Source organism: Dermacentor silvarum, chromosome 6 (genome assembly GCF_013339745.2).
Source record: "Dermacentor silvarum isolate Dsil-2018 chromosome 6, BIME_Dsil_1.4, whole genome shotgun sequence".
NCBI lineage: Eukaryota > Metazoa > Arthropoda > Arachnida > Ixodida > Ixodidae > Dermacentor > Dermacentor silvarum.
Genome location: NC_051159.1, coordinates 153,905,666 through 153,928,570, shown reverse-complemented (window position 1 = coordinate 153,928,570; position 22,905 = coordinate 153,905,666). Strand labels below are relative to the sequence as shown.

The following is a 22,905-nucleotide window of genomic DNA, read 5'->3' as shown; positions in this document are numbered from 1 at the left end:
CTATTGAAGCAGTGTTCTCACATTGTTTAAAATTATTTCAGCTTGCAGATTGTCGAGCGTCCCCTAAAGGTATTGACAGACTCCCAGATGCCATTGTATACGGATTCTATCTGTCCACCCTCTTTCGTGCATTCATGGCGATGCGAACTCGTGGTGGTTCCGTTCACTTCACGGCACCCTTTCATGCCCTTGCGTCTCGATCATTCTATATAAGTTAGGAACGGTGATTTCAGTGTTCTTACTCAGGTGAACGCGGTGAAAGACTGAACGTGTGCCCCAGTAAGGCGCTTAATTTGCCTGGCCTACTTAATTCTGGGCCTTATTTCTAACCAGGCGAAACCAGGCTACACTGCAATGCAATATAAGCCTTCCACCTCTAATCCTTCAAGATGGTTTGCAGCGTGACTAACTGCAGTCAAAAATATTCTGAGTTGATACTCGATGACAGTGGTTGTTTGAACATTGAGTGTACACGATGTAATCAAGCACGCAATCATGCGCTTCATTCGTCACATTTGTTTGTCACGTGAACCTGTCACGCCGTTCTCATCCTCGCCGGGGGAATAGCTGAAACCTTGAAATTAGACATGATGGAGCACCGGGCTGCGAAGCTATACTGTGGACGAGAACGTAAAGAGGTAGGACACTCAACACTCATGAAGCGCAGACTAACAACTGTTTAATGAAAGCGACGTAAAAAGCATATATATATATATATATATATATATATATATATATATATATATATATATATATATATATATATATATATATATAGCGAGACCCCACTACAGCACATTATTGAAATTAGAGCTGGGTGAATATCAACTCTTTCGAGTACGAATCGAATACGAATAGTAAGTGAGCTTTTTCCTCTACCTCCTCCATTTATTGTATGTAAATGACAATCAATAAAGAAAGAAAGAAAGAAAGAAAGAAAGAAAGAAAGAAAGAAAGAAAGAAAGAAAGAAAGAAAGAAAGAGAAAATCAAGTCGGACATCAAACAGTCAAACGCAAACGCATGTTTTTACAGCAGGAATATTATGTCTGTACTGACCAGCGAAAAGCACAGCTAACTATCAAGAACAAGGGATCAGTTTCACAAACAAGATCACTAATTACCATTAAAAGAACTGCACGAACAGCCTCTCATAATTTTTGTAGTCTAGTTGCAAGCAAGCTTTCTAGGAATGAATGGATGATGTATGACTAGCTTTCCTAAAAATGCTAAATAAATGGTTGGGGGAAAAAAAGATCAAGAGGTTCTGACTCTGTGCTTCATCTTGAGTTACTTGTCATAAAAAATGCCATAGTTTCTTGGATCGCCAGTCTTCTTAGTTGACGTTCACTATTTCTTTTTTTTAATTCTGTTGGTGCATGCCCTGTTAAGGTTACGTCCGGCGTCCCACAAGGGCCTGTGTTAGGTCCTTTACTATTTTTAATATATATCAATGATCTGTCATGTAACACCTTATCTAAAATCCGACTTTATGCTGATGAAATTATTAATTGTATTGCTGAACATTATTGGCTACTTGAATTCCTTGTGTCCTTTCGCGCGATGTGTGAAATATGGCAAATGAATATTCAATGCAGTAAAACAGTTGGTATGTCCTTCATTAACCGACGTAACTCCTTTGTTCGTGACTATTCTTTGAATGGCGTTAAATTAACACGAGTGTTCCAATATAAGTGTTTGTTTGTTACTTGCTATAGGCGAGAGGAGTACTTCTCGAATATGTAGATTTTTTGCCTGTAATTATGATTTTATCTTTATTTTTTTATTTTTGATTGTGTTCACTTGCCCATGTTAACTGCTTTCAGATTGTTCGCTTGTGTGCGCCTTGTATGGTAATTTACTGTTCCCACTCCTTCTTTGCGCTATAATAGGGCTTATAAATAAATAAATAAATAAATAAATAAATAAATAAATAAATAAATAAATAAATAAATAAATAAATAAATAAATAAATAAATAAATAAATAAATAAATAAATAAATAAATAAATAAATAAATAAATAAATAAATAAATAAATAAATAAATAAATAAATAAATAAATAAATAAATAAATAAATAAATAAATAACGAACGATACACGTGGTTGTCGAGATGCAAGATCGGAAAAGCTACAGAGAGGAACGTATTGAATAACAGGCACTAAAAGAATAACAGCCTCTTACTGAACGCAGGCGCAAACGTTTCAAGATATACGGTAACGCTGGACGCTCAGTAAAGAGCAGACAGCAACAGTGTGTCGAACTAACCTCATTGTTAAGCTGGCCTTCGTTCGCCCCATCGCTAAATGTAGCGCGTTGACACGTGACCCGGAAAAGTTGATGTACCGCGACGGCTTCCTCAGGCACATTTTTTTTTTCGTTGCATCCACCACCATGGAAGCTGGACACACGTATAACACTTTAACGAGCGAAACCACGTGCATGCTTTGAATTCTTCGAAACGTTTGGCGCCGAGCCACTTACGCTCTGGCGCCGCTTCCCACTTCCGCCCTGAACCTATATACTTTCTGTCACTTTTCAAACAACGCTCGAACCCGGGTTGAGCAGGGCGGCGGGGGGAGGGGGGGCGAAGGGATGAGGTAGGCAACTGAGAAAAGGAGTTCGCAGGAGCGCAAGTAAGGCTGTTTCAGGAACAGCGCAGGCACCGTCATTGTTTTGATGCTTTGTATATGTTCGGAGTAATGAGCTCAACGGCTGAAGCGGCACCAATTCTTTTGTCTCGTTCCGATTGGCTCGCGAACGGCGCGCGCGCGCGGAGCCAAGTCATTTCTTCTCGCGTGTGTGGCCGGCCCCGTGCGGTGACGTCACGGGACTTCTCTCCCCTGCCAGCAGTGCTCAATATAGTCGGCAAGACGAAGTGCTGGCGGCGCATTCCCGGAGAGCGAACTCGCTTTGCAGGGTCGAAGACCCCGTCCCTCGGAGCTTAAACCCGCCGGTCCTCCCCGAGCCGGGGCACTGCACCGCTGGCCGACGTGTCTGGGCGTGCACGGTGTCCACGCGGTGATGAGCACGCGACGCCTGACGGGGCCGTCGTCGTCCCAGGCTGCGGGTCCAGCGGTGGGCACGAAACGCTGGCACGATGCCTCTGGAGACGAATCGCGACGTCGGCGGTGTCATGAACGGTTTCGGACCACATGTGTTATGAAGAGTTATTGCGCGGTCTGCTCGCGCCTGGCTACTGTAGCACCTCGTGCTCACTGGCAAGGGACTGCCCCGAGTTCGGGTCTTAGTAATAATAATGCACCAGCAAACGAAGTACTGACAAAAGGAGAGACGAACACACAGAGCTTGTGTCCGTCTCTCTTGTCAGTAGTTCGTCCCCTGACGCGATGCATGTTATGGTGTATCACCAAAGAGGTTGGTTACACACTTTACTTCAATTCTTAGTGCAGTGCTCACGCAATATAGCAAGTTCGTGAGAAATCCTTATGACGTGTAATATAGAATGCGATATCTGCAGCAGTTATGAGACATGTTATGGTTAGTCGCAATGTTCTCCAACCGGCTGTTTTTTTTTAATTTATTTAAAAAGAAGATGGGTAATCAATAGCGCGGGTATTGCAGGAAACACAGGCACTGGAGATTTTAAAATAAAAAAAACAATACTATGCACTGAAAGCTGCAACTGGCTCGTCTACGTATTTTGAAAGGTGTACAAGTGCAATGTTTAAAGCTTTTTCTTGATGAAACACACACAACAATAAGATGTCTGACCAATGGGTGCGCACTGAAAGATCAAGAAAGCTATACTGTGTGATTTTCGTTATGTTTCCTGCGCTTAGAGAAGAAATTTGAGGCATCAAACTCAGCGTAGCCCTAATGATACGTCGGGTTTTGTGGAGTTCACTTAAGCAAATGGGATATTGTCTAAAATTTACCAGATGACGAAGAGACGTAAGAAATTGCATAACGTCTACTATAGTGACAGACTCAAAAGGACAGCTGGCCTATATAAAGCGGTAATGCGGATGTCTTCCCGTATCGGGGAAAAAGGGAGCGACAGAAAGAGTATGCCATTCCTTTTTTTTTTTTTTCTGGTCCACTCTCTTGCCCAAAACTTGGCGCCACTGGCCGAATCCCAAAGCTTTAGACCGGAAGGGAAATATGAAGAATGAAAATTCCGGGCGATGCCTCACCCTGAATGGGCGTCGGTTTATGACGAGAGGGCGTTGCCCTGCGACTCGTCCCGTAATCTCTACGGAAAGAGGAGGGCAACAAAATTGATTCTCATATATACTGCGGCCACTTATCTTGCCGTCGAACGTTAAAAAAGTAGGGCAGCCTGTGGCGAGCAGCTATATTCGCTTTCTTTTTTTTTTTTTTTTTTCGTCATTTCTTTCTTTTCATAGGCGGCGTGTTGAACGCGTTCCTGCTTCATCCATCGGAACTTTGATTCAATTTCTGCACTGAAGATGTTTAAGACCATATCGATCCGGCCTGAAGCTTCTAAATTTGGCCGCTCTCTTGCGCGACGACCATTTAAAGCGCAGTTCATACGCGCGGCCGTCAATTTTGTGAGGCATTTTCGCCCGTTCTTGAAAGGAATAAATTAGCTTTTTGCAATCAACGACAGAGAGGAAGCTATTACACATCGGAGAAATAGGAAGCGGGCCTGTGCACGGGAAATAAGGAACATCGAAGCGTGCACGAGGACGCCTTATCCTGCCGATACTGTAATAACTCGCTGGTTGCTTCTTTTTCGTTGCTCCGAGATGTAATAGGATAGCATCTTTGTCGGACTCGTGCGTCTACGGTTGCGGAAGTAAACGACTGTGTGCTTTTAAAATCAAATCATACGTAATAACGAAAAAACAACTGCACGCTGCAGCCAGAAATGTCTGGCGCCTGGTTTCACTATCGCGAAACAAATTTCCGGCGTTGTGAAAGTGGCTGCAAGTATACGTGCTGTCTATTTTCATCATCAACAACGAAATACAGTGCGCTATAAGATAGCATTTTTGATGCTGCAACGTGGCCTAATGTGCTGGCTGACACGTTAAAATAAGATGCCGTTGCATCCTATGACGTACTTATGAATGCAGAAAAGTAAGCAGGGGCTCCATGTTGTCTGCGTCACATCTGAATAAATGTGTTGGGTTGACCCTGTTGACTGAGCACTTTGCCGTGCGCTCTTGAAGTTGACATTCGAGAACGCGTTCGTAACGCATGAGGTATTATTAAAACTGCGTGTTTAACGTCAGTTCGTTCGACGTTAAACACGAATAAACCACATAATTAGGCAAATGAATCGATGGCTAAGAATCTGGCCGTCTTTTTTGTTATTACAAAGGTGATCATGGTAGTTATATGTTAGTGCAGGAACAATGCGCCTTGATCACATTATCAAGAAACGTGATGGCAAATCTTGGAAAAAATATAAGTGCAGAATGTATTGCATTGAATCCTATGTAGCTAGAACCTGCATTCGTCGCAGCAGAACAGCAACCCATGCAAGTCGGTGTTCGGCGCTGCTTTTCGCCTTCCCTATTTTATTTTTGGCGGATTTCACGCAGCTGTGCATCTTCGTTATTGCGTTATTGCGTTTCAGCCGTACGTTGTCAATGCACTGCGTTCAGTTACAGGTTTTTTTTTTTCTATCATTACGCTTCTTTGACTGAAGTAGGATTGTTCCCGGCATGTATCCGTCTAAATACAAGAACTTGACATTTTGTCGCGCTTGACATGCGCATACCAAAGTATACGCGAGCCTTCTACAGCCAGGGGACGTTCAGTTCGGATCCCACACTTGCCGGGATGTCTGGGAGCAAATTCACAATAGGCTGTTACGCCATAATTGTTTGCAAGGGGAACCACCAGTCAATCCTGGTGGTTACAGCGCGGGCGGCTGGCAAATGGCAAAAATCCCAGACACAAAGCTTTGTAAAATGCGCCCTGCTTCATCGTGCGATTATGTATGGATATCTGGACATCTTCCGGCGATCGCTTCATGTTCCTGCACTCCCTACATCCCTGGCAAAGGTCATTCTTGCAACATCTCACGGCTAACTTTCTAACTCACGTCTGGGTTGCTTCAAGCTGCCGAAAAAGAAAGGAGCCATGTGGTATAAGGCCCATTCTTTCGCAACAGCAGCTCGGCTTACGAAAATGCTTACAGACGAGGCACGTTACATCACGGCGCAACCGAGATTCCACGGAGATCACTTACCCTGTACTTTACATGTAGGTGCACTCTCAAAGTTTTACGGCGGCTGCTATTTTCGAAACTCGTTTATTACGCCTGCTTTCCTCCTTACCTTCCTCGCAGGCTTAGCTCTCAGTCTTCAAAGGTAACGTCTCCTTTCACCTTCTTATTTCGTTTTTATTATTATTATCGCGAAGTTCTCTGCGTTCTGAAGTTATACACATGTGCACGTCGACCACGCGATCACCCTGCTTCGTGCGGTGATGCAGGGCTAGTTAATTCGTACCAGCTGCCGAGCTCTCCGTACGACGATGTCGTCCGTAGGCCTATGGTATACGAAACCATTCATCAATCATGTTTCGCAAGGTCGTCCGTTAGAGCGTCGTGCAGACTCAAAAAGTCTTCGCAACGGGAACATCGATCAACCAACCACGCGAATCGGGCACCGTTGTGGCGAAACATGCAAGAAGCAACGCAGGCGAGTGCTGCGTATATATCGGGGCACGAGGTGCGAACTCTCCCGACCGCCGGTAGCACTGCGCGAAAAGAAGAGTTCGTTGGCCGCGGCTATAGCACTGCGCAGCCAGCGCCGTCCTTCCATTCTGGGAGTCGCCCTGTCTGACGTGAGCGCGATTCGTCGGCGCCACATCTGTAGTACGTACTGCGCAACCGGCGAGACGGGAATAGAGCCGCGCGTCTGAGATCTCGCCTGCCGGTCGTGGCACGCCATTCACAGAAGACGCATCGGCCACGTGCGGTGTGTATAGGTCACGAGACGTGCGCATGCGTGAACGTGTCATGTCTGCGCTGACTCTGGAGTCCCACATACGTGTACATAAACCGAACGAAGGTCGGAGGGCCATGTGGAGACGGAGAAGGGCGTCGCGTAGTAAATCGCAGTGACCGTCTCACATGTTGTACGAGACAACAAGATGTTGTCATCATCCACCTTCAGTTTATACAGAGCAGCGGCTTGTGCGAGAAAAACAAGATTTCTTCCATTGTAAAACTCGAGTTACCAGTCATCTCACGATGTTTTGGCACGTTGTATATAACTGTGACCCAAAGGATGTTTTGAATAGTACTGTACTGTATTCAGTCCCTGTGCATGCTAAGGTATGCAGTCGATTTGTATTAATAGTCTCTTTGTAAGCTATATATGAAACAGCAGTTCCTTATTAACCACATGGGTCTTCTTGGTCTATATATCTTTTTTTTTTTAGGGGGGGGGGGGGGGGGGGGTAGAGGCGAGGTATGATTATTGCAGTGAATGAGACCATCAAGCTACTATGGCACCGCGTCTTCCAGACGGAACCACGACAGCGACGAGACGTACAGCTAATAAAGTTGTACACCACAAGCAGTTAAGCTCCATTACGGCCTCCGACTACACAACGACGAATGCGGATCCACAACGACGAATCGAAGTGGACGAGAATACCTGCTGCCCCACTAGCTCGTTCCGAATCATCGAAGCATATAATTCAGCTAGATTACGCGAGCCATTGAAAACATCGCCATGCGACGAGTGACAAACGTATCCAGCACTGATTGATTACTATACTGGCGGGCTCAGTTGAGATTCTTGATGCACTGCGCGAAAAGCAGGAAGCACGAATGTGTAAAGCTTCTTCTCTTCATGATCTCTTTCATTACTAGATTCGCACATCTACGCTGATCGAAAAGATGGCTGAGTATCACTGTGGACTTCATCACTCGCTTCCCTTTCCCCCATTCTTCGTCACCATAAGCTGCCACCAGGCTTAAATATCCTATTTTACATTGCTTGGCGATAATACGCTTCCGTTTCTCGGGAGATGCGTGTAGGCGGCGTTCGATATTCCAAAATTCCGGCTTGAATGACAGGCCATTACGCGTGTTTCGAGAGAACGTCGTTCAAGCCAGCCTATGACAGAGTTGAAACACGTTCCGGGACAGCGAGGGATATGAAATAAAGGCCTACAGAATGGAGTAAAAAAACGGTAAAAAAAAAACGAGGTAGGGAGGTGGGGGGGGGGGGGGGTTCCATTAGCCACCTGCGCGCGAGCGTTTCCCCTATCCTTGGTGTTGCTCAGTATCACCCCCGACTCTCTCGCGTTCTTCGGCACGCAAAATGTCAGACGCGTACGCGCCCTGCAACTCTGCGCAACCCGTTACGAGCCGGAAATGGAAGCTCTGACACAGTGGAAAAAACAGCGTAATGAAAACTCTTATCTTTATTCTTCTTTCTTTTTCTTATATGTTTTTGTTTTCCCTTTATTTAGTAGTAGAATGACTCCGCTGGCATGTTTTCTCAGCGTACATTTCTTGGGCATCATTGTTCCCTTTCTATGTCATCACGAATTCATCCGCACACGCGCGGCACTCAATTCATCAGTGATGAAGCTTCACTGCACTTTCATATTCGTCTGGATTTCATGTGCGTTATTCTATTTTGTCTTCGTCTTATTTCGATGCAGTTACTGCTTGAGGTATACATTATCAACACTAAAGCGTACGTTTGACAGATTCAAATTTCAGAGAGCGCGTGGCTATGCTATTATTTTTTGCTTACTTTATTATTACTACTTTTTGGCTCGCATATTTCATACCTTAATTGGCAGGGTACGCTCATTGCTGAAAATGTAACCAAGCCATAAAAAATAATTTCAGCGTCATGCATACGAGAGAATAATAATTCAGTGTGTTCTCTCGGTTTGATCATTTGCTTGCATGCACTACGTCTCTTCTTTCAGCTGAAGTGTGCTAAGGCGCTGAGCCATCTCAATAATGTTATTCGCTGCGGACATCAAGTAACTCTCTAACTACTCACTATGTTAAATTCTCTTTAATAACCAAAATGACGTTAAAGCATACTTTGCGTCCTCTTCTCGTATCAACCTGCTTTTATCAGGTTATATAGGAATGAACGAAGCATATGATTATGCGCAAATATTCACTATGACCATATTATATAGTCATTCTGTGCATTGTGACAAACTTAATTATGAGACGCGGGACCATCACGAACGTCCGTTAAACGCAACACAATTTTATAATGCGCAATCGCTGAAACACTTGTCTCAAAATAAAGTCAATGTTAGCTTAAGAACAGAATTCATTATGGCCAGGAAGCGATGCTAAATATAAATGAGCGCGTTTTCGTCAAATGATTTTGTACTTTGCCGTAAAGGAAAAATGGCGAGTAGAATTCGAGGAAAATGAGAAAATGTTTATTCGCAGACACTCAACTGCGTTGCCGAAGATAAAAGAAAAAATGCATTATGATGTCGGAGATCTCTCTTCTTTGTTTGTTTGTATGTTGTTTGTTTGCTTTGTTTTTGTTTTCTTTCTAACTGCTTTGCAGAAAAATAGTGCTGTTCTGTCCTTCTTTGCAATAAATGCGCATTAATCAATACTCGTATAACCATTTCTCACAGACTTCTTATTTTAGCAGTAAGCTAGAGATATAAATTTTCCAAGTGTCCGACGAAATGCATTGGTGTTCCACTTACTTTTGTGCTTCAATGCACAAAACAGCGTTTTCTTAAATAAGTAAGTAGACCAACAGTGCATTTTTACGGCACGTTTGACGGCGCATATCTCGAAACCATTCTTATAATTCGTTTCAAGTCGATGTGCCTTTCAAACTCACTAGCTACAATTCTTAGGTTGAAATATGTGCCGTAAAGTAAATAATTAGAGAATTGGTTAACGTGACTATGTTGATTATTCAATTAAACATTTTTATTTCTCATAGAAGTAATGGCCGCGCCTCATAGAGTAATTTAGATCTAGAGTTAAAATTGTGCTATCTGCCACAGGTCATTTTTTTTTAATTTGGTATAATCAAATTTTTGTGAGGTATTAAAAGCGATAGCGCTTTGTTTCTCGTCTCGCATAGGGTTTCAAAGCTGATTTGGGTTACCTTTGAGCATGTCCGATAGCCTGCGGTTAAAAAATTGAACTTAGCTTTAATTCGGCTTGACAAATAGCATTGGCAGTTTTGTACTTAAAGTGCAACTGACCCATATATGCGCAGCATGAAAAGGTATTTTCTTGTGCTTCGGAAGGTGGTTGAAATGCCTATTATACCATCGGGAAATTTCGCTCGAATAAACATTTCTAGTCAGAATGCATGTGTGTGTTAATTCTAAAACCTTGTTTTAGAACAGGACCAAGTTTTTTTTTTTTTTTTTTTCAACTGTTCGGTTAGAACGTTCACATAGAAAGGAATCTAAAAACGAGGACAGGTTGACGTTATTGCCACATAAGTTGGTCTTGCTGTGATCTTGGATTGTTTTGAAGAGCTTACGTACCCTGGAAAATGGCAGCGAGAGTACAGCATGAACTACCGTTTGATCGCTAAAGCCTGGGACGTTGACTGTTACGTTGTACTGTCGTCATCTGTGCATTCGTTATGACATAGTCGTTTCCCCGCCAAAACTATATATGTGTAACTGTGCAAAAGCGTACCTGCGTCAGTATAGTGTGGTACTTCTGCAAAACTACAACAGTACAAGCCTGCACCACATCAGCGCGTGAACCCTCGCCTCTGTACCACTTTAATAGAGAGAGATAAAATTAAATACATACCAGAGATGATTGCCCAGAGTAAGAGAAAATAGTGTCGTAGCGTATCAGCTCAAAGTCGTGGGAAAGGGCAAGAGCGTCGGAGCAAGGAAGAGAGTGTGACGTGACATGGGCGCGCAGTGGTTAGTCAGATGCTTATGGAAACAAAATAGATAGAAAACGTACGCCGGCAAACCACGACAAACTGTTTCCACAGGCACAGGTAAAGCAAGGCAAAATGTAGAACTATTTCGAAATCTTTAAAAAAAGAGAGAAAAAAAAGATGAAGAAGAAGAAGAACAATGTTTAATCCCCAATTTTGTAAGAGAAACAAAGTAGGCTAAAGCTCCTCATGTTCCAACAATATACGTGCGCTCCGGATTCAACGTCGTTACATTCCCACTCGCATAGTCGACAGCATTGTTCTCTTGTCTTCTCTCTCTCTCTCTTTCGCTATGAATAAGTAAGGCGGCTTGAGCAAAGCTCGCGTAAACCGCACGCAATCGTGGAGAGAAAGCACGTATAGAGAAGCCGTGCGGTGCATACGGTCCGCTCGCTTCCCGAGCAACGACCATGCCGTCCGGCGCTTGACTTTTCCTTTCTGCGATGCGCTTTGGCAGCAGTCGTGAAAGTGCGACGCGGCGGCTATATGCACTGACGATGCGGAGGTGAGAAGAAGCAGGTGCGGAATGCGTTCCGGCACCGAACAGTGGAAGCCCTGCGCCCGCCGTCATATACGTGTTGTGGTACTCTGCCCCGACTGCAGTTTACTTTCGAGTGAAACCGTGGCGGAATTCTTTTCCTTCGGAGGCGGTCACGGCGGCAGGGGGAGCGCCGCCCGGCAAAATGCACCCGCGGCCGACGCTCGAAACTCAAGAAGTGGGAGGCCTTAGTAAAACACATACCGCATCGTCTCGCTTTGTAACGTGCGCACGATAAAAAACGCCACCTTCTACACGAAATGCAAAAGATGGTTTCATTGCTGAAACGCGACGTATGGCCGGCGAAATGCGGTTCTCCTCGAAATGCGCACGCTTACTTCTTCTCTGGAATGTAATTTAAAAAAAAAAAATGCCGGAAAGACATATACAGGGTGTCCCAACTATCACGCACCAAGATTTTTAAAAATATGCAGATGCCACGTAGCTGGACAGAACCAAGGTAATGTTGTTTGCCATCGTTTGGAGATATTGAGATTGTGTTTTGCATTACGCCTAATTACATAATTAGTCTGAATTAATTGATCAACTTCTGAAGTATTATAATTGGATGAAAAGTGTGAGTGATAAAATTAGAGAGCAACGTGAAAAACTCCCGAAATAGCTTTCTATTGCTCAATACGTGCTACATAAAAGTGTTTTTCCGAGCGTGAAAGACGCCCGCAAATAAACGCACTTTGCAGGCCGCTCGAGGCACTTTGCGGCTGTGCACTGCCTCCGGGATTGGCCCAGCAAAGAGTTCTGAAGCATACCCGATACGGAAAAGTGGTGGTGAAGTCAATAAGAAAGACGTTGGCTTTACTTAATGGACATAAATGAAATTGTCCGATGGCAGGATTAAAACAAAAGACCACTAGCGCGATATAGCTCGTTCTTACTTATGTCAGCCTACGTTTACTTCAATTCATATTGCCACTACAGTTACGAGTCTTACACTTCGTGTAATATTCTAATGCATGTTGCTATCGCATTCATTGCTTCGCCCGTATGGCGAAACTGTGATATATTTGCTAACATTTTTGAGGCAGCTTCGACCCCAAAAAACGAGTTCAACTTAAGCTTCGGCGAAGGCAAAATAATGTGCAGAAATGTTACTCGATCGGAGTAATATGTCATTCTGCAATATTCAGAAATATCTACTTCACAAAATCTGCGGAGTAATCTTTGCTGACTATAATAGAAGCACATTTGTCAAATCATGTTGTGTGTGTGTGTGTGTGTGTGTGTGTGTGTGTGTGTGTGTGTGTGTGTGTGTGTGTGTGTGTGTGTGTGTGTGTGTGTGTGTGTGTGCGTGCGTGCGTGCGTGCGTGCGTGCGTGCGTGCGGTGCGTGCGTGCGTGCGTGCGGTGCGTGCGGTGCGTGCGTGCGTGCGTGCGTGCGTGCGTGCGTGCGTGCGTGTGTGTGTGTGTGTGTGTGTGTGTGTGTGTGTGTGTGTGTGTGTGTGTGTGTGTGTGTGTGTGTGTGTGTGTGTGTGTGTGTGTGTGTGTGTGTGTGTGTGTGTGTGTGTGTGTGTGTGTGTGTGTGTGTGTGTGTGTGTGTGAGAGAGAGAGAGACTGGGTTTTAAGGAGACTCCTCATTTTTATACCCCAATAACCAGCGTACAGAAATGTCCGTAAGGTCATCTTTATATTGGGAATCGTTACGTATAGCTTGTAGATATTTGTAACTATGGTCACGTGTGTATTAGCAGGTATGTTTCAGTTACAGTGCTGATTGGGTTAGTTTTCTACCAGCTATTAATAACCGGTACTTCTCGCGTTATGCGAGTAGTAATAGAAACCTCGCACCGTTAGCGCAAGTGTTTCACGCCATTTTCCCTTCGAAGAACTGTTGCGCATTCATTTGTTATATTAGATTACAGTTAGCGTTAGATTCGCCGTCTTTATGTTAGGTTAAAATCCTCTTGCAGATGACAATAAAATTGTAGCCTATCAAAACTGCTGCTTGCCACGGTGGAGGAAACGTCGAAACGGTGCCTGAACTTGGTCAAATTTGACGTCATCGAGACCAATGCCGGAATCAGCTCAAATAAGCCGTCGAAATTGCAGTTTATTTATTCTTTACGTTTTCCTAAATCGTCTGCAACTCGTTATTTTCTTGTTTCGGTGTAACGCGAAAGACAACGTCATTAGGGTATCAAGTGGAGCCTTCATCTCGAGGGCTACGAGTCGTGCCTGTAGTAGGAGGCTCAATGGCGTCGTCGTCGTCGTCATCGTCATCGTCGTCGTTGTTGTTGTTGTTGTTTCAGTTTGGCGATCTGCTGACTCGACCAGACTTATATAGACGCTCGCCGTAGGCGTGAAAACACGGCAACGCCTCGGCACCTTGGCCTCTGGACGGGAAACGCATCACACACACAAAAAAAAAAAGAAGAAGCCGTTGTTTTTGGCTTGCTCCGGTGCTGGTCGTGCTCTCGTTTTCCCGTTTCTTCGCCCGGTCGTCCCAACAACACGAAGCAGCTAGAACAACGACGAGCGGGAGAAGAGGAGAGAGGGGAAAAAGCCACAACGGACGGCGCGCGCGCTCTTCCCCGCCTGCCTCATGGAGAGTCCAGACATAGCCCGCGCATTGCTTCATGCCGCGTGCGCCGCTGACGAAATTGCTCTCCGCGGCGGCTAACGAGTTTTGATCCCACTTCCATTCCTCTCTGCAACCTCCGTGCTGTGGCCCCAACCGCTGCTCGGTTTTGTTTCCACGTAGGCTTACTCTGTTTTTGGTGGCTTGGGACGGACGACTTTTGTTTCCCCTCCCCGACGGGAATTTGTTGTCTTGGGTGTCTCGGCTGCGGAGGGCTAATGATGGGCGCTTCGAGTGAGAGAGAAAGAAAGAAGATATGGCAGCCTCTGTAATTTGGCGCACCTTTCCCGAACGAGGTGTACTTACTTACTCGGGAACGCACTTCTCTATGGAAGCGAGAGCTCGGCTACTACCCTGATGTTCCGGAGCGACTCTCTAAAGCGCCAGCCACCCATCCAGGCACGCACAAACTTCACGCAAGCACCACGTACACCATTCCTTCCTGGCTTTTACCAGGCTACCTTCGCTGTTTGTTTATTTGTTTGTTTGCCTCTGTTGGTTTTCTTGTATTAGGCCGCTGGGACCGTAGAAAACGGTGGCGCGTCGCGGGCGATGATGGCTGGTCCCCGCACGGCCACCCGAGAAAGCTTTCTCTGAAAACGGTCCGCAAGGCACTGTCGAAAAAAGCAGTGCGACTAACGGCGGCCGCTATTTCTCAAAGTGAGCTCCGTGGCTTTCTGCGGCGAAATCGAGAACGGAAAATTGTTTCTTCTTCTTCATTCGCCCTCCCTTATTTTGCTTTTCTTTAGTTTTCTTTTTTTTGCGTTTTTTTTTTGTGTATAAGTTTGTTTTCGCACAGGAGCTACGCACCTGCCGTCCGCCCAAAGTGCCGCGTCGTCGTCGTCAGTACATTAGAGGCCGCTTATTTACTGGCGAGATTTATAACCGCGGCGTGCGAATGCTATAGCGGCTGCAGACGCTAGAATAAACTGCTTGTCAACTTGACTAAGGTAGGTTAATGTATGAGCTGTATATAGCAGGACGGCTGCAGTTATATTTGAACATCCCGCCATCAAAACTCGAGCGCGAGTTGTTATAAAGGCATATGACGTCCCCGGATTCTGTCTCATAATCACTAAATATCGCTGATAGCTCAGCTGTGAACGCCGAATGATGTTTACAAATTATGTTTACGAACACAAATAAAAAGCTATATACGGTAATTCCCTGATGTTTGTTCAGGGTATAGTATAAACACCATTATAATATGATTATTAGAGAAAACTTCTTGTTCAACGACATTGAATACGCGCGCCGACAAGCTAAGTCCACAATATCTGCAGACGCATTCTTTATAACTAAGCACAGCATGAAACACGTTTCTCCTTTGGTAAAGGGGAAAGCATGAGCCAGGTTTTCCCTCAAGAGAGAGATAGAATAAAAGGCAAGTGTTCAGACAATTCGCCTGCGCGCTGTACAAAAAGCTAAACAAGAGCGCCAGAGCCTGGTCTGTGTGTCTGTTTTCAGCAATAACAAAAATAAGAGAAGGAAGAACAAAAACAAAGAAAAAATGAATCACCTGTCCCTGAAATACGTAACATACGTGAACAGTGAGAAGGTGCACACGTTGACGACGGAAGTAGGCAGCAATCGGTTCGAACACGGCACCGATCTCTCAGAGACAAGAAGGGGGACGACCTTTTGTCGTCGTCAGATAGAGCGAAGGCCGGAGGTCGGCGCTCCCAACTCGAAAATGACCTGGCCACGCCAGTGCGAGGGGCCGCCCACAGCCCACGCATCGGCCGATGCGGCAGTGATTACAACCGGCGGAAAAAAATACAAAAGACGGCGGCGGCGGCAGCTTCGTTTTGCTCGCGTTCTTTTGCCGCGACTATAGAAGATGTCGCTCGCCGATTGGCACAGTCGCCGATTGGCCGGCAGCATTTGTCGTCCGCGAGGGTCAAACGTTGTGACGGTGAGAGTGAAATTGGAGTATAGCGAAAGGCGGCCAGCAGCCATTTCTCCGGGGGCGACCTCTAGTGGCGGCGACCTGATAAGGACGGGCGCGCCACGCCTCGAATTTGAAAACGACTCAGCCCCACCGTGGACCAACCACGAAACTACGGTGGCTAAGGAAAGTCTGCGTGCTCTGCTGGCATCGGAAGGGATCTAAAAAGCTTAGCGCTCGCGAGGAACGGACGTCTGCGGAAAAGGCGCATTCTGTTAGGTCTATGTATACTCAGCTTAACAAGAACCGCGTTCAGCTTCTTCTAATACCGACGAAAAATAGCGTGGATCACCCTTGAAGCCGCTAGAGCGACGCTGTAATTCCTACAGATGATAATCCCGGCCTTTTGACCACGCCGTCGTGAAAATAACCTTTTTGGCAGTAGTGTTGGTTTTTACAGGTTTGTCTTGCACCTTTTGCTGTGTTTACGAGACGTCCTGTCGGCCTCTTGCAATCCTTTAGAAATGAGCTCAGGTAGTCTTGATAAATTAAGTTGTCTTAATTTAGCTGTCCATATACGCAATAAGGAGCTAGTCTGGTCGACGCGACTGACTTTTGATGTGCGCATTAGCAGCAAGCTTCGAATGAATGTGACTATTCAAAATTTCAAGATTATATGTGCGTGCATATGTGCATTGGTTTTTACTTCCTGTCAGCACATAGGACTGCAGTGATGGATTTAAACTGATACCTAAGTTTTCAGTGTCGGTTTCGGAGAGAACCGAATCTATAAAGAGAATTATTCCAGTCTGGAAGAATAATTGGCGCATTAGGATTAGATCATGTCCGGAAATATGCGTCCTCAGTGCTCCCAATAATTTTTGCTTCTAACCGTAGTGCCCGATGTGTGTCATTGACAAACAACAGGAAGCACGAAGCAACAGTAGCACGCGTTGTCTGTTCACCGATGACGCCAACGATACCATATATGGAAACAAAGCACTGCATGAGCGGAGGTCTGTCTGCGGCAGCTGCTGTGACTCGCACCCACGCATCATCCACGCGCTGCCTCTTGCGATCTCCTGATTAGTGAGGCAGTCGTGCCACAGTTCTCTCGGTTTGCAACGTGCCGCACGAGACATTGTCTGAGCCAGCCAGTATATCGCGAAATGAAAACACGTGTAGAGCTGCGCTCAAATTTTGCGTTAGGGAGCATCGTAATCGTCGGTGAATTTTTTTTCTTCTGCATTCCGTCTTCGCGCTGCATGATTCCCAAACTCTTCGCCACCTCACTTTTCAAAGCACTTTGGTGCGCTTGATTGTGTGTGTTGCTTGCAAAGTGCAAAATTATTTCTTCCTTCTCCTATTTCAATCCCCTTCATCTCTTAGCCCAGTGCAGGGTAGCCTACCGGGCTCAGCCTGGTTAACGTCCCTGCCTTTCCCTTATGACTTCTCTCCCTCTTTCTTTGGTGCATAGGTAGCTTTGTCTCAGCAAGTGAAAGTATGGGTGAGATTCGAAGTACTTCCTCTCCGCGTGCGCGTCATGTGCTCCTATAGCCAAGCGAGCGAGTTGCGGCGGATCTTCCAACAACCTGCTCCGGTGAGATGCAGCCGGCGGCGCGTGCCGATGGCCTCGGCGAAGAGCCGCCGTGCGTGGGAGTACGACGCCGCCGTGCCCGCCGGGCCTCGACCGCCGGTGTGAGTGAACGCGCGCAGAAGGCAGCTGCTGTTTGCCGCCGCTTTCGCTTCTCCTGCTGCTGCTGCTGCTGCCGCGAGGCAGCGACCTGATGGTCCCGTGAACCGTCGCTTCCCCTTCCTCGACTATCTCGTTCCTCCCTGCAGTGCTGCGGGTGACGACTGTTCCGCGAGTCGCTGTCGTTATACGCTGCACTGTCGATGAAGTCATGTGGGTAGACCGTAAAATGACGTGTGTACGGCTACGGGTGGCCTCTTTTTTGTTTTTCGTTTTTATCGTCCTCCAGTGTATTGCAGGACGAATGTTGTGCTTCCACCTTCTCTGCAATGGTTTGTCTTCAAGAGGAGTCGTCTGGACGGACTGTTGTCCCCCGAGATAAATAAGTTGCTTTTGACTGGTAGAACAGATGCGAGGGACATCTGCATGCACAAAGATTGCGGAAGGCAGTTGGATGGGACTACTTGTTTAGTTCTACCCTTCTCTGTCTGCCATTTGGTTTTAATGACAACGCCACTAGCCTGAACAATCTACTGTCGAGAACTGAACAGTGCTACGACCGGTATGCATGGTACCGTGAACGTCCGATACCTTATTCAAGTGCGAATTTCACTCGCGAAAGCTTAGCAACTTACGCATATAATGCAGAGCGGGTTGCCAACGACAGGCGGCTCATACACGCTGTTGTTCATTCACTGTAGCACATATGCGTATACGGCTATAGAGGAAAGCCACAGCGTTCCCAAGTCATTATAGTCGAAAAACATTTTGCCCTTTTCCGGGAGCCTAAGCTAGTAGTACTGCCAAATAAGCTAACTGTACGATGTCTGGCTGAATGGTCGTCATTGTGAGAGTGATGTTTATTAAGACGCTCAACTGCTGCTGCGAAGGAAAATTCTGCAAGCTTTTCGCATGTTAGATACAAAAAAAAGAGCTATTTTTGGTTCGGTGATCAAGACCGGAGCCGTCTCCAGACTCTAGCTGCCGCTGCCCCAAATGTGCTAGCCACAAGAACATTGCAGATTGTCATCTAGACGCGCCTGGTTTGAGTTAGCAAATTGGACATCACCCAACTATCTACGAGCCGGCCATCGTTGGTGGGCTTAGTGGACTAAGGCTGTCTTTCAGATTCCCATCAGGGTCTTTCGCAATATCGACGTCCTGGGCTTCGATATCCGATTGCCTACGCGCCTTAACCTTCTTCTCCGAAGTTAGTTGCATAAAATGACGTCCGCTTTTCCGCACTCACGGCTCAAAGAATATGCTATCTACCTCCACAGTCTTTCTCTTACACCAGCTTCCAACTCTATAGACCTCAGCCGCCAGCTCTCCGCACACATTGCGGGCTGCGTGAACTACCGCAAGAGACTGAAAAAAGAACAAAGAAGGACTCCAGAAGCAATAATTCCTCGCGGAGCCTGCCGCTCTCGCAATTCTGCCGACCCTCGCGTTAAACGACGCGAAAGGAACGTAAGCCCAGAGAGAGCGGCGTGCCTCCTTTCAATTGACCATCCCGTATAAAGCGAGCCCTACTTCTGTATATTGATCGCGGCACATTCGGCAGCCACTCACTGCACGCCGAAATGCACTTACCCTAACCGGCGTCGCGGTTCGAATATCGACCCCATATTTGCTCGCTCCTGCCGGCTGCAGACATTGAGCGAGTGTGCTCCGGAACGTCAACTCCCCTGCATCCCGGAGCAGTTCAAGGTCAACACATCCAACAACGAAAAAGAAGCAAATGAATAAGAATAAAAGGAATAGAAAATGTCGCCGACAGAGAGACCCTCAGCTTCTGGCCTACGCACGCCGTATTACCCAAGTAATGGAGAGCAATTCGGTAGTCTGTGTGCGCCTCTGGCTAATGCTGGCACTCCTTGAATGCTTATTGCGCAAATCGGCGGCCAGCAATTATGCACACCCCAGTCAAGCGTCTCCGTCACACTGCGACGCAATTCTTATGGATCGATCTTCGGGCAGTGCGCGCCATTCCCGCAACTGCCCGGGGCGTATACGCTTAGCGCATCTTTCACGAGCGACGTACCCGCGTACCGAAGGCTTTCAAAGGGCGCAGCGGCGCCCTGGTTAGAGAAGCAGCGGTGATTGACGGATGGGTCTGTAATTGGCCGTTAGGGGCGAGTTTCGGTGACGCTCCCTGTGTTGATTTCTTGCGATGTTGAGGGTGCGTAAACGTGTGGTTCACCTGAGTTTACATAACGAAACGTACTGCATGCGGCGAAAGTATGCAAGTGGGCACGCGAAAGTAAATATAATACATTGTAAAATTTATAGTAGATGACTACGTGCACTTGCAGTCGAAAGAAATAAGAAGCAAGGGCAATCAATATATATATATATATATATATATATATATCCTTCTCCCTGCGTACCCACAGGGAAGAGGGCACGGGGCCGTATTTTCGTATTTTCTTACCGATCCGTTTCATTTTTTCATTATTCATTTCTACTGATCACGCGCACCTAGCAGCCGACCGCGTTAATAACGCCGGTGCGCGAAGCAGTGATGAAGGGTGAAAAAAAAATGGAAATTCAAATTTATTGTTACGAAATGTGGCCCCTGGTCTAAGTTCTTTCCGCCAAAAGGGTGGTGCCTCAAGATGATGCACAGGCGTCAGCAACATTTCCGAATAAACACTTGCTAAATAAAGTAAAGTTGGCCTGCACTAATAATATGTCCGATCCCATGATTGGCTGGAATAAGCTCTTACTGCCGCATTTAGCGTAAGAACTTCTTTGTTAAATAGTGGCCTACAATAATACGGGCTGAAATTTCGTGGGCGCATAATTTATATGATGCAGGGGGAGCCAACCGTGATGAAGCGAAGGTACGCAGCCACTTCGACGTTTGCCGGCGTGACAGCCTTGATTCCATCGTTAGCATGTGTAAGGTCCTAATTTTAAATCGCGATTGAAGGATGGCGGCAATCTCATTTCCCTTCTCGCGCAGCTAAAACGCAGGCACGGTGACGCAGGCTCGGCTCATTCATCTTCGGCGCCCACCGCTTTCAACGGGGCGAAGCGCCTACATTTTCGGCAGCGAGTAGGAGGAGTAGGATTGGCTCGTACGGCGCTACAGGGAGCCCGCGACTGCCCGCGTGGAGGAGGCCTGCGAAACTACAAAATAAACTTGCCGCGCTAGTGACGTGACCTTCACGTAAACGTGACGTCACCGTAGCGCTGTCCGCCGCGAGTGGGCGTCCCGGGCGCAGCCGCCCACTGGGCCGGCTCAGTGGCGGCCTCCTACGGCGGCGCTCGCAACGAGCCACTCATTCGGCCGGTGGTCGTATCGCGCGGTGGATGTAGCCGTGTGACGCTCCCGAAGTGCTCCACACTCGCTCGATCGGAACGAAAACAAGGGAGACGCGTCGTATTTTCGCTCGCGTGGTGCGCTCCAAGACACGCTGTGCCGTCCGTCGCCGTCTGCGCATGTGGTGCGTCTCTTCGGACACCTTGGATATTACTACTCTGGATACCTGACATGACCCCGGGAGGAAGGAAGGTGAGTGTCTACTTCCCCGCACTACAAATGTGTTCGTCGTCGTGGTGGCTTCGTGCTAGGCGGCTGGCGCTGCGCGGCTTTCAAAGATCGCGCGCGCGCGCGTGGTGGTGGTGGTGGTTAAACTTGGCCCCGACGGCTCCTTAACTCGTTTCGTAATGTTCGACATATTCTAGCAGTTCTTTCGTTGTTCGTAGTGCCCAGCCTGTTTCTTGAGTTCAGTATTTCTGCCCTCGGATGTAGTAGTTTTGCTCGTCTTAAAGCCACTTCGCCTTTAAATTTCTGGCGTCGTGTGCGGCCTGACTGTTGCGCGTGCAATGTTGGGCTCGTTATTCGTTATGTTTAGTGTTAGTTCCGTTGCTCTCGATTAGTGATCATATAAGTGCGCGCAGAACCGTTCATTCCGCAATATATCGGCTGGCATATGCTGACAAAACTAATGGAGTGAGTAAGCATCGATGCTTACTGTATTGTATTGTTCAACGTAAACGATGGCTCTACTGTCTCTCTCCGAAACATGTTATGCAAATAAGCATCGTCGTAAGCGCGTTCCGCGAGCCACGAATCGCGCATTTTCTTCGAATAGGCAACGAGTTTTTGCTCCATCGCTGAACACTGCTTGTAATGCTGTAATTTAATTATTTTTTAAATGTAAACGAGTACATACATATGAGAGTCCTTGAATCAAATCACGCCCATGTGCATGAATTACGGAAAACACGAAGCACGGTGCCGTTTACCGAGCCCGGCATCAACCACAAGAACAGTGTATGCGCGCGCGTTAACCAACCGTTAAGGCACCGCAGCTGGTCAAAATTAACCGAGCGCCCACCTTTGCGACATCTATCATAACACAGATGCTACTTTGGGTCGTTGAAACCCATCAATCAGTCAGCTACAGCGTCAATCAAACCCACTCCCGAGGTCATGAACGATCTTTTTCCTTCCACTAAATACGCCATCGCTTTTGCGGTATACCTGTGTTTCACGAGTTGCCGCTCGACACCGCCTTCTCTCAGAGCCGTTTCGTGACATCATTTCAACGTATTTCTTACGAATTTTCTTTCTTTTTTTTTCTCTCTATCTTTCCTTCTTTTTTTTTTCTTTCGTTTCCTTTTTCTTTTTTTAATTTTTTTTTTCCACCACGAGGGTTGACTGGCTTTGCGGGGGAAATAGCACATTTTCAAATTTAATCCTCTTTCTTAAAGAGTGTCTAAATTGTGCACCATTAGCGCACTTAGATGCGCTCCGTTGCCATTTATACGGTGTGCACATGCAGTCTTTGGCAAACACATTTGTGCTCCTCGGCGAGTGCCGAATCTCGGCGGCTGCACCCTATCACGTGACAGAAGGCATTTGATGGATTCGTGGGGTTGCAACGTCACAAAATAACACTGGGGACTATGAGAGACTTCCTCCAGCGGAGTGCGCCTAATTATTGCCGACGGCCTGGGGTTCTTCGACGTGCACCTAAAGCCCGGTGTACAAGCGTTTTCGCAATCTGGCCCTATCGAAATGCAGTCGGGAATTGAACCCGCGACCTCGTGCTCATAGCGGCGGAACTCCGTAATGTACCTCTCACTGATCTCGCGGTCTTTGGAGCAACGAAATATCGACGGAGCACCACCTGTATGAAAACATTCTATACTCCCATAGCCATAATCTCATATGAACGTTGAGGATCCCATATACAAACCCCTATGTTCTCATATATCGTATGGGACGTACATGCCACGTATGATATACGGCAACATACGGGTTTTTTACATCGGGTGCCCATACGTTCAAATTATCATATGG

At 46.6% G+C, this 22,905-nt stretch overlaps 1 protein-coding gene across 4 annotated transcripts in view; it reads left to right on the top strand.

Annotated features, from left to right (window-relative positions):
• The window catches only part of LOC119456274 (protein TANC2-like), a 271,072-nt gene that overhangs the window by 3,175 nt on the left and 244,992 nt on the right, over positions 1–22,905 (top strand). For 2 of the 4 annotated variants that reach the window (XM_049669660.1, XM_037717953.2), the window contains exon 1: positions 20,886–21,108. The exons of the other annotated variants lie outside the window; for them this stretch is intronic. The gene's annotated coding sequence lies outside the window, so the exon portion shown is untranslated. Of the gene's footprint in view, positions 1–20,885; positions 21,109–22,905 lie in introns of those variants that run through there. 4 annotated transcript variants of the gene reach the window in all.